At 52.0% G+C, this 12,023-nt stretch overlaps 1 protein-coding gene across 4 annotated transcripts in view; it reads left to right on the forward strand.

Annotated features, from left to right (window-relative positions):
• The window catches only part of HIVEP3 (HIVEP zinc finger 3), a 410,805-nt gene that overhangs the window by 297,469 nt on the left and 101,313 nt on the right, over positions 1–12,023 (forward strand). Inside the window, exon 1 of one of the 4 annotated variants that reach the window (XM_037032651.1) lies at positions 737–955. The exons of the other annotated variants lie outside the window; for them this stretch is intronic. The gene's annotated coding sequence lies outside the window, so the exon portion shown is untranslated. Of the gene's footprint in view, positions 1–736; positions 956–12,023 lie in introns of those variants that run through there. 4 annotated transcript variants of the gene reach the window in all.

Consider the following 12,023-nt stretch of genomic DNA (forward strand, 5'->3'; position numbering starts at 1 on the left):
AGGTCTCAAGACCTGGGGTCCGGCAGCTTTGGGTAAATTCAAGCCAATGGGAAGCCCCGGGTTGCCTCCCACCCCCCAAGCTGGAGCCTGGGGAAGCCCAGCTTGGCCTGCCCCGCCCAGTGCTCATTAAGGCGAATTCCCGCCTTGGGGGTCAAGGGCTTCCTGGAGCGGAGCTGGCACCCGGAGCAAGGCGGGGAGCGCGCACTTTGGAGACAACGATGGACGCCCGCCGGGCCTGGGTGCGGCCGAGGCAGGGCTCCTCGAAGCAGGGCCCCGGCGGCGGCAGCCACCGGGGCTTCCCTGATTGCCCTCCCTGGAGAGCTGGGGAGGAAATGACAGCGCGGGAGCCTGGGCCTGGGAGAAGGGAGGGGTAGTGCCCAGAGTGACACGGCCTGTCACCAGAGAGGCCGCAGCACAGACCCTCCCAGCCCAAGGCCGCCCGGAGTCGGGGATTCCCCAAATACAGACCCTCCCCCGGCTGCTGCGGTCCGCCGCGCCCAGGCCCATCGAGACCCCGGCTCGCAGCGACTGTAGAGCAGCTGGCAGCCAGGCGAGGCTTTCGGAGGTCGAGCGGGAGGAGAGGCGCCCTGGCGTGAGGGCGCCGGGGTCCCCGGGACTGGGCCACAGGAAACTCTAGGGAGTGAATGGAAAGAAGTGGGTGGTCCGGCCCCTGCGACTTCCCCTGACATCACTGCCCAAATAAGGAGCTTCCAAGCGGCCGCGGGGCGGCCCAGAGCCGCGCCCGCCGCCGGCGCCAGCCCTCCCCGCGCCCACCCTGCGCCGCGTGGGCCGCTTGCTAGCGCCCGGGGCACCGCCGGGCGGAGCCGAGCCGGGCGGAGCCGAGAGAGCGAGCGGGCGCAGCCGAGGCGCGCGGAGGTCGGGCGCACAGCCCAGCGCAGCCCAGTCGAGCGCAGCGCAGTCCAGCCCAGAGCCGCGGAGCATTGGCCGCCCGCAGGTAAGCAGAGAGCGCCGGCGCACCGCGCCTCCGTAGCGGCCTGACAGCCCCGGGAGCCCGGCACCTCCAAGCAGACAAGCAGCCCTGGCTGGGGCGGCAGCGGAGGGACTGGCAGGAGCTGGGCGGGAGGGCTGGGGCGCGAGCACTGGAGCGTGTTGGTGCCAACTCCCGGGACCTCTGGGACTCCTCCAGAGCCTGGGGTTGGCCGGTGCACCCACTCTCCGCCTGTGTTTCCCCAACACTCCTTGGGCTACCGTCCTGGGGTGTGACACTAGCATCCCCGTGTTAACACTTCTCTCGACGCACTCACACCTGGCACAGCCCCACTTGCTGTTGTTGGCGTGCGCAGCCTCCTGAGAGCAGACCCTCAGCCGCCACTTGTCCCAGGCCTCGCACTCCCCGACACCGTGGGACACAGCACGCTGGTGGGAACTGCTGAATGGGTTTGGCAGCCCTGGCCATGCTTCCCCCTGGAGGTGGCGGTTTCAGACTGTCAGAGCCACCAACCTTGGGCTCCTTGGACCTACTGGGAGTGAGTTAAACTAGCAGGGCTCTAGTTCTTCCCACCGCACCCCTCCCTGCAGAATGGCACCTGGTACTGGGGTCCAGCCTAGGGACGCTGTACCTGCTGGCATGGTTGGGAGGGTGTGATGACTGACAGGGAGCTACTCCCAGCCTCGAAGCCTGGGTGTTTCCAGAGTGGTTGCTACTCCACTGGCATTTCTCTGAGCACCCTCCCCTCCCTTCCCCTCCCCTCCCCTCCTCACACCCAGTGCAGGGTGCCTGGGCTCTGGAGGGAGTGATGGGGACTGCAGAACAAATGCAGGTGTCCTCAGCCTCAGCGTCTTTCAGGGGCTCAGCTCAGTGCCTGAAATTGCTTGTATCTGTAAAATATACCATACATTTATTGATAGTGTGATTGAAGACATGGGAAACTGATAAAGCACATTATGGGCCCATCATGTGGTGGCTCTGGGCAGATTCCTTCATTTCTTTCAGGCTGTGCTTTATCATCTGAAAGTGGGATGAGGATCTTCAGAGCAATGTTTCAGGGAAACTCAGGCTCGTGTAAGTGAAACTGCTTAGTAAGTGTGCAGCCCTGTGCACACGCCAGTTGCTGTGGTTTCGGTGCTTTGGGGCTGCTGTTTGCCATGGCTCTGCTCTGTGACTTGGGGAGATCGAACACCATTTCCGTCCAGTCATCTGCTAGAAAGGGGGCCCGCAAGCGGATTCCCCAAAGTGTGTTCCGTGGAGCATTAGTTCTGAAGGCTGTGCCACGAGTTATGGTTTCCCTGTTCTAGTTAGTCTGGCAAATTCTGCAAGCTCCCGATCATGCTTTTGGCCAACTGCAATCAATATTGGCAAATTAAAGGCTGTGAGAAGTACTCAATAAAGAACACACTTGCCTTTGTCAAACCCAACATTTCCCCTATGACCCTGCCTCTTTTCGAGTTTCACGTGCTTGCTCTTCCAGGAAACTGCTCCAGGGGCTACCGGTGGGGTGGTGGCCTAGAACTGCAACCAAACGTTGAGGGCTAAGCTGTAATCACCTTTTCAATGAAGAGTGGGCAGAAGCACAGAGAAGTCGAGTAGTTCACATGAGATCACGCAGCTAAACAGTGACCCAAAGACACCCAATAGCTAGTGGTAAAACAGGGACCAGGACCAGGGGTCCTCCCACTAGTCAGCGGCATTCGGAAGTTGAGAGTTCTCTTCTTGGAACCAGCCTTGCTGCTTTGTGTGGACACTCTGCAGAATGCATCTGACAGACATAGGGATCCGAATGGTTTCTCGTTGAATGGATTCCATGGCGACTGGGTACCCACTATGTGCCACTTTATTGCAGGGACTTTGGCACGTGCAGGTCAACCAGCTGTGGAATCTGTGCTGAAGAGTAACAGTACTGGCATCATCACAGACACGAACATCCACACAGGTGGACTCTGACACACTCACACACCCTCCTCTATACACAAATGCCTCTCTCCCTACATTCTCACATGTGTCCACACACTCCATCCTGTACACTCATTCACACACACGCCCCTCCATATGCATACATGCTCGCTCACCTGCTCCTGTACATGCACACATCTACTCCTCTTCACAATCTCATACACTCATCTCACCTGTGGTGCTCCAGGCTGCAGCCAGGAGGCACTCATGGCAATGCATGTGTCCCCTGTCCCCAGATCCACAGAGCTCGTGCCTGGCGCCAGCTCCCAGAGATAAGTATTGAGCATGTGGGAAACACCTGCAGGTCCAATCTGCTGTTTGCATTTCCTCAGTGTTTCCCCAGTTCTCCTCTTTTATGCCTTACCTATCCCCCTACCTTTTTCGGTCAGCTGCTGTTTGATCACACGTGATATGACTGCTACAGTGCTGGCTTCTACTGTGTTGTTTGTTTTAAACAGCCATCGGGGCTCTGCCAGGGCTGGGGCTTGGTCTCCTTTGTGTGGTTGGAATGAATCCCCAGTGCCTAGCAGAATGCCTGGCCCGGAGGAGAGGTGCAATAAGCATTTACTGAATGAGTGAATGAGTGAGTGAGTGACTGCTGGCTTCTAGGATGTCTGTGACCCAGGCAAGCATCCAAGGAGATTCGCTGCACATGTTTGTGGAGTATCTGCTGGGTCCTAGACACCTTTCTGGGGATTCTAGCAATCAAAGCTTTTTAATCCTCTGTTCACGGAGCTTGCATTCCAGTGGGAAGGGAAAGCATGAATAGCAATGGACAAGATAATGGTAATGTCACACACTATGAAGAAACTCAAACAAGGCTGTGTGAACATTAGTGAGGAATAGGGGGAGCTAAAGATGGGGCCTACGGAGTTCTCTCTAACGAGTTGACATTTATCCTAAGACCTGAATAATAAAAACGTGCAAAGATTTGGAAAAAGAATATTCCTCGCAGAAGCGGGTATGAAGACCCTGGGGCTGGAAGGGGCTGGGCTGAGGGCACGTAGAGGCAGTACGTGCAGTTCACTGCTGATTCCCTTCCCTGTCCTTTGGAGGTGGGGCGAGTGCTGGTGTTTAACCTGGGATCTAATTACCTTTGTGGTTCAATCACCAAAGCCAGACGGAGTACATCTGGGTTTGGAGGGGTGGGGCTGCCTCTGCTATCTCACAGGGCTGTCCTCCCCATCTTGTTTACCCCCCACCTATAAACAAGGAAAGGTTGGACTCCCAGGGCTGCTCCCAATTCTACCTTATAGAATCTGATGCTCTGCTTGCAGGAGGTTTGCAACAGTTCAGGTGGTCCATCTGGAGGGGTCGTGAATTAGTTGTGCTGTTTCCATTATTAATAACCATGATGTCATACATCTGTGCGGTTCCTGATCGGCTGCAGAGCACTCTCTCCTATTATCCCGTTCACTCTGTGGACTCGTCTGCCAAGTGGGGGAGGGTGCAAGAGGAGGGGGTTGGTGGAGGTGGAGAGAGCTCAGACACTGCCACACTCGGCTGCAGGCTCGCCCAAGCCGCTTCACCACTGAGTCCCTGCTTCCCCCGCTGCAAAGCAGGATATGGGAGAACCCACCTCCTGAAGCCCTGCGGGTGTGAAGTGAGAACCTGCGTGTCAGGTGCCTGGCACATTTAGGCACTTAGGAGCTGCTTGTTCACGTTTTACAGATGAGGAACTCAGAGCTAAGAGAGATCATAGCTTTTCGTGGTCCACTTCTGAGTCTTCAGTGTTACCAGCCCAGGGCTCTCGGGTCCACAGCAGGCTTTGAACAACTATTTCTGTTGAATCGACTTGCCTTAAGGTTGCACAGCTGTTAAAGGGCGGAGCCAGGACTCCAACTCGGGGTACTGGGCTCCCAAGTCTTTTTCATAAACGGCACACTGTCTGGGAATGGTTGTCACGGTTCATCAAGACAGACCTTCACACCCCGTTTGCTGATGATCAGAATTATCACTGCTTTGTTGAGAATCCTAGAGTTATAAGGTCATGGTATTCTTTGCAAACCAATAAGTGAATATCTTAAGAAACATTATGGAACCTTCTAGAAGAGGGTGTAGATGTGAGAAAATGACCTCCTGAGAACTGAGAGCAGTGATTCTTAACCAAGGGTGTACTCTGCTGTCACCTGAGGGCTTTTAGTGGGAGATTTCCTAGTCTGCCCCAACAATCGGATTCAGAGCCTCTCAGGACAGCATCTGGGCACGTGCAGACGCACCTGGGGCTGGAAGTTCAGGCTGGGGGTGAGAAGCCCCGCCAGCCGGATGCCCGGAAATTCCGGCCATCCTTCCTCTGCCTCCAGTGTCCTTGTCCCAGGCCCACGCCAGCCCCGTGGCAGGAGCACAGGCTATGAAACCCCACACCTGAGTTTGCACCTCCTGCTTTCTGGCATGTACCTTGGCCCAGTTCCTTTAGCTCCCATAAGCCTCAACTTTCTTGTCTGTAATATGGGACACTCACGATTACTTACAAGGTGGCTAGATGGATTACAGGTGACTATCTGTATCAGTTTTCTTATGAAATATCTGTGACTGGCACGGGGTAGGTGAACAGTAAACAGTCTCAGTGGTTATTAGGAAAAATGAATGATAATGAAAACAGCTGCCATATTTGTGAGTTAGCTGCTACTAAATGAAAATGGACCAGTTCACTCCAAACACCAGACTTTTGAGAAGAGGGTACACTCCTAGCTGTAAACGGCAGTCCTTGGGCCTTCGTGACGGCCCTGCAGCTCTGGTGGAGAGCAGAGGGCTGAACAGGGGCCAGAGCCAGTAGCGCTCCCCATGCCCACTCAGAGAGGGGACGTGAGGCGTGGAGACTAGAGTTGAGTGTAGGGTCGTGTGCAACTACCTCAGCCTGGTCTCCCATTCCCGATAGAGGGCAGTTATGGGGGAAATACCTGGCTCATGGGAGTCGCAGGAGGTTGTAATTCTAACTTACTTGTTGTTCGTTCATGTCCCCATCCACAGTGCATGGAGCCCTTCCGCGGGCTTAGCTCTGGGTTAAGCACGAGGAGAAAGGTCAGAGTCTAGCAAATGCAACCACCCAGCCGCTACACAGTCATGAACAAGCTGTATTTCCTCTCCAGATCTCAGTTTCCTCATTATCAGAATGGGCGTATTCCAGCTCCTTCACCAGAGGAATATTTCGTGGTTTTAAGGACCTGCCCAGCTCCGGGGCGCTGTCTGGATTTTAGGGTCTCTACCAGAGTGCTTGGGAGGAGAAGGACTTCGGAACCAGGAGGAGCTCCACTTACTGCTGGCTCTACCACAAACTTGCTGTGTGATTTGCTGTGTTTCTTAATTTCTCTGTTTCCTTTCCCTCACTTAGATAATGTGGTTATGACACCTCTGTCGCAGGATACTGTGAGTGTTAGGTCAGGTGATAGGGAGGACCTGGCTGTCAACGAATGTGAACCCCGTTTCCTTTCTGTCTGGCTCTTGGCTCTGCTGTCCTGTGGGTTGCTGCTTTGTGGAGAATCACCTTCATCCGTCTCTGCCCAAGCTTCTCAAGTGCCCAGAATGGGCCAGGTAGGCACACGGCCAGATTGGAGCTCAAATAAATAAGCACATGCTCCTTCCTGGCTGCAAGGTGGGCGTAGGAAAGTGGCTCCAGCCCAGGAGGAATCGGGACCAGGTGGGGAGCCAGGAGTCCTGGGTTCTGTCCCGGACGTGCCACTAGGTCACTGTGCACTTACCAGTTCCCTGCCGCCTCTGCATCAGTGTCCTGACCTAGGCCAGTCTGCAGGGCCCCCTCCCTGGTTTTCTTCCTGCTCTGAGAAGCCTGCAGGCCTTTGATGTGCAAGTGCCGAGTGGCCACAGTCACAGAGAGGGCCAGCTGGGTGTGGAGAGTTCACCAGCTTTTTCCAGCCTGGGCTCTGCTGGAATTGATTGTGTGGAAAGGCCAGCAGACAGACTGGACAAGGAAGAGACTGTGGTTTCCAATTGGCAGAGATGCTCATGGGAGCAGAGGCAGGTGAAGGGACCTTCATGGCATTAAATCAAACTCAAAGGAGGGCATTACTCCCTTCTTTTTTCTTTAAGAAGACCCAGAAGGCTGAGTCACCTGCTTCTCAAATAGCTTCCCTCTTACTTGAATTCATCAGTATTTTTGGACAGGAAGGGTTTGTTTCTAGGTTATGAGGATGGAAGCAAGAGGTTGCAGAGTAAAGCCGAGGGTCAGGTCGTTCATTTCCCAAGTACCTGTTGAACACTTACCAAGTGTCAGGCACGGTTCCAGGCACAGGGGTACAGCAGGGACCTAGACAGACAGCAGTCAGCTCTCCCCTAGAGCTTATAAACGCGTTGTGGGAGGCGCGCCGTGGGCAGAGGAGCGTGTAAACATGCAACACAGCAAGTGGGGTGAGTGCTGTGGAGGAAAGCAAAGCAGGGTAAGAAGTAGAGGGATTCAGGGGGCTCTTGAATGCTGGGATGGTCGGAGTGATCAGGAGACATTTGAGCAGAGCCATGAAGGGAGTGTATAACTGAGACTAATGTAGGCAGACATTTCTTTCTCTACAGGGTCCGTGAGAGTCTGTGGAAAGGCCTCATCTGAGGCTGAAACGGTCAGCTCAGCCAGGCAGCTCAGGCGCTGGTTTAGATACAGGACAGTGAGTCAAATTCATGACCATCGTTACAGCTCCATTAGTAATAATAACAGTGAGCTCCAAAGGGCTCTGAATGAATTTGGCTTTGAGCCTTCAAAATGCCTGTCCGTCTTGACTGTCTCAGTTAGCCCTCTAACGAGGGAGAAGGTATCGTCTCCATGTTGCAGATGCGGAATCTGAGAATTCTGTACCTGGAGTGACAAGCCCAGGACTGTGTTCAAGGGAGGGGCAGAGTGGACCCCCAAACCCAGACAGTGCCCTTACAGGGTAGCTGGGCACTCGGCATACCACACTGCATGATGACAAGGACGGTATTTATTTGTTGAGAACATAAGTCCATAGACTAAGGAGATACGATGACAAAATACAATATGGGATTCTGGATTGGATCCGGGGACAGAAAATAAGTATCAGTGGAAGAACCAATGAGATACGGATGACGTTTGTAGTTTAGTTAATGTGATATGCCAAAGTCAATTTCTTAGTTTTGACAAATGTACCTTAGTGATGTAAAATGTTAACATTCAAGGAAGCTGGGTGAAGAATCTATGAGAACTCCCCTTATTAACTCTGGAACTTTTCTGCCCATGTAAGATTATTCCAAAGTGAAAAGTGTATTTAAAAATAAATGAATAATCCACATACACTGTGACTAACTAGCTGGCCTCCTCGGGGTTACTTAGAAAAGCTGTAAGGGGTCGCTGAGTAATTGAATTCCTACTGCTGCCAGTCAGCCCAGGCACGCTCTCTAGAGTTGCCCGTGTGAGAAGGAGCAAAATCATAAACCAATGCTTGTGAGCACGCTCAAGGAGGGATGTGCTCTTGGACATAGCTCCCCAGGAGATGGCCCCCGGCGAGTTTTCAGTATACCATACAACCTACATTTTAGGCTGCACCAACTACACCCCTTCCCTGCGAGGAAAGTTCCCCGACTCATTTGCACCTGATGCTCCAGTGGGCAGTTGGAAACCAAGGGTACTCTGTAGAATTGTACTCTGTGACCATATGAATTTGCAGTGACTGATGGCTGTGAGGAAGGGTTATGGGGTAGTGAGAACAGAATGAGAAGCCCGGGAAGGCATGAACAGTAATTTGGTTTTCTTTTATGGTAGAAAATACTGAGAGCCAAGGAGAGGTGTCTCTGGGGATGAAGGAAAAGAGGCAAGGTCAAGGGATTCCAAGATTTAGTCCTTCCTTGCAGTGATTCCCAGTTCACAAAACAAGTGAGATGGCTTAGGTAAAAGTCTCTGGGGACCCTCTGGCTGAAAACCACAAAGCCCAGAGCAAGTGATTGGCCCAGGTTCACCATGCAACTGCTGAGTGACACAGCTTAGCCTGTCAGGGTGACCCGGTCCCCTCACGGTTTCCAGAGGGCTTGTGCCACTCACTCCATGCTTTGCCTCGGCGCATGGGCATTGGGTGTCACCTTGAAATATGGGAGAGGCAAAGATGCTCGGATGGGTAGGAAGCCATCATCATGGTCTGTTAGAAAGCATGTAATATTTAAGAGCAGGATAGCCACTCCAAGATGGGATGGGCTCTTTATCTTAAGCAGGCTCTGCTCTTGTGAAATAAAGAAAGCTAGCATTTCTCATGGCATGTTCCATAGAACACAGGTGTGGCAGGCTAACACATTTCTTCTATAATGTGTTATTATAGAAGAAAATAGAAGTGCCACCACCAACTAAACGTGAGGAAGTTTAAAGGCCTTTATGCTGCAGAGCTTCAGGAGGTTTACTATGTGAAAGGGCGTAGGAAATCTCCAGAAAAGTGTGTCTGTAGAGGCAAATCTCGTGTGCAGCTTTCTGATCTTGACTGGAGAATGTTAGAATGTTATTCTATCATATAAATGATAGAATATGTATATATATTAATAACACACGGGATGCATATGCATGGGTGTGTAGGCACGTGTGTATGTGAAAAGAACAGCTGGAGTAGCGTTCCACAGGAAAACATTTTGGGAAACACTAAAGTGATGCAAGGTCAAAGCTGGGAAAAAACAATGAATGCTCACTTGTGATTCTCAAATTTATTTCTGCATGCATGTCCGTTTCAGCATGTCAGTTTCTCACATTTTTCCTACTTTGTTAACTTAATTTCTTTTTTTCTCAGAAGAAAAATGAAAAATGGCATGCAAATGATCCTCCCCCTCCCCTGTGCACCGTGCTCACGGGAGTGTTACCAAGAAGGGTTACCGAGCTCATGTGACAGCTCAGTGGTGGGTCTTCAACCCAGAAACCCACATGTGACACTGGTTTTTTTGGAGCTAAAAAGGAACCTCATTGAAAAATGCCACTAACGGCCAAAACTCTGCCTTTGTTAAGTGTGGCTTTCACACAAGGGGTCTCCCAGCACTTCCATATACACAGGTGCGTTCACCACCCTCGAAGGCGAGCATCTTTGCTGTCCATGTGCATGGTCAGTGGACACGCCCAGTTAGATGAGAACACCCTTTGATTTGATGACAATTTCTAAATAGGCCAGCCTTCACCCCCCCTGCCTGGGCCTGTCCTGTCCCTGCCCCGTGCTGCCCCTGGGGAGAGTTCTGTAAACCACCTGCCTGCCCTTTGAAGCCCTTCGCAGACTGGAACCCACCCCAGCCTACACATTTCCTTTCCTGACTCTTACCCCCATGCATGAATCCTACCCCTACCCTTACCAAAGCCTGCTCCTCACTCCTCGGGGCACATCCCCAAGCATGCCGGTGTCCCATCTCAGATGCAGGGTCTGTTCCATTTTGTGACTGCCATGGTCAGAGACTGAACTTCAGTTTCTTATCTGGCACAGGAGAACAGTGTGCTCCTGAAGAATCCATAGATAAAGGATAAGTAACAGAAAGAGGGGAAATGTAAGAGGGATTTTCTTTCTCTCTGAGTTACATGGGGGGAGGCCAAAAGCATCACAAATATTGGATTATGCCGTAGCTGGCTCAGCTGGCCCCTCGGACTCTGGCCTGTCATCTGACATGTGTGACTTCAGACAAGTTATTTGAAGGCTACCTGTTAGTTATTATTATTTATGAGAATTTCATCAACCAACTAAAACAACAGCCAAGTTTTTTTAAAAATGCACAAAAGCTATAAACAGGTAGCTCACAGAAGTGAGAAAGCCCGTAAATGTATGACTCTAGCTACTGAAAAACCAAAGGATTGGAAGTTAAAATGCTTAGAGATGGCAAAAATGGAAAAAGATAGCGAAGATCTGATGCTGGCAAGGGTCCGAGGGACTTGCAAGCCTGGATTGGTGCCGGCGAAAATTATAAATGCACATGCCTGCTTTGCTCCAGCTATAGAAAACCGCATGTACACGAGACTGAATGTGTCAAAGGGTGTTCCCTTGCAGCACTGTGTGCAGCAGAGAGAAATTAGAGACGAGCTCCGTGACCAGCAGTGGCAGTGCGGGCAAAGCTTACAGTGCAGTTCTCTGTGGGGTACTTCATAGCCGTTTAAAAAGAAAGAAGTGACCCTGCAGATCCTGACACGGGGCGGGGGGGGGGGGTGGGGGTGGCGGGAGACATTTACAATGTATCTTCGCCTGGGAAAAGATTCCGTCTGTGATATGTTTAATACAACCCTGTTTTTCTGCAGAACAGTGTAGGAATTATATGTGTGCGTGCACCTGTAGACACGTTTCAGTGCCCATGGAAACAGTGTGGGAACATAGCAGGGAACTGTTGGGGGCAGTTTCATCTGGGGAGTGGAATTTAGGATGGTGAAGGGGGTTCATCTACTTTTTACTTTAAATACATATATATTTAAAAATATAAAATATATTTTCTTATACAAAGGAAACAAAAAAGAAAGCCCCAAACCGTGCAGAGCAGACTAATCTCTACAGCACAGGATTATTGAGAAGATTAAATGAGCTAATACTTGACAAATACCTAACACAGTGTCTGATGTCGAGTTAAAGGCCCCCCAAATTCTTCCAGCCTCTTCTTCCTCTCTCCATAGACTTTGTGTCCCTGCCCCCTCCCGTGTCCGTTCCAGTGTTGCTCTCCCCCCAGCCTACTCCCCAACTACCACCTCAATAAACACGCTGTGGTGATTACAGCCCCATCAATACACTGCCTGGTCTGGAGAAGCTGCCCTGTCCCATTGCCCTGCAGCTCACTGCGTCCTTTCTTCTCGGTCCCCTTTGAAATGGCCGCCTTCACTGGTTGCTCTCCGCCATACCTCCTGTCTCCCCAAGGAGCCTCTCCACCTCACAGGGTGGGGCCAGCTTTGTCGCCAGCACACTCCCAGGGTGAATCTGCACCTTGGGTCCGGGCTGCTCCTGGACTTGTTTCTCTTCTGTTTCTCTGCTCATGGCCGTGCTTTCCCACTCCCAGCACGTGGGCTTTCCTGGGTCCCCTCCCCCACTAGCTTCCACCTGGCCCCGATGAATTCCATCGTGTCTGCTTAAAATCATTTTACTTCCAATTTGCTAATTTAATTCTAGTCTTACAGAATTTTGGCAACCCTGCCAAATTGGGTGCCAGATGCAGATTTAATGAGCATATT

Source organism: Sturnira hondurensis, unplaced genomic scaffold, assembly GCF_014824575.4.
Source record: "Sturnira hondurensis isolate 20B ecotype Veracruz unplaced genomic scaffold, ASM1482457v3 Scaffold0021490, whole genome shotgun sequence".
Classification (NCBI taxonomy): domain Eukaryota; kingdom Metazoa; phylum Chordata; class Mammalia; order Chiroptera; family Phyllostomidae; genus Sturnira; species Sturnira hondurensis.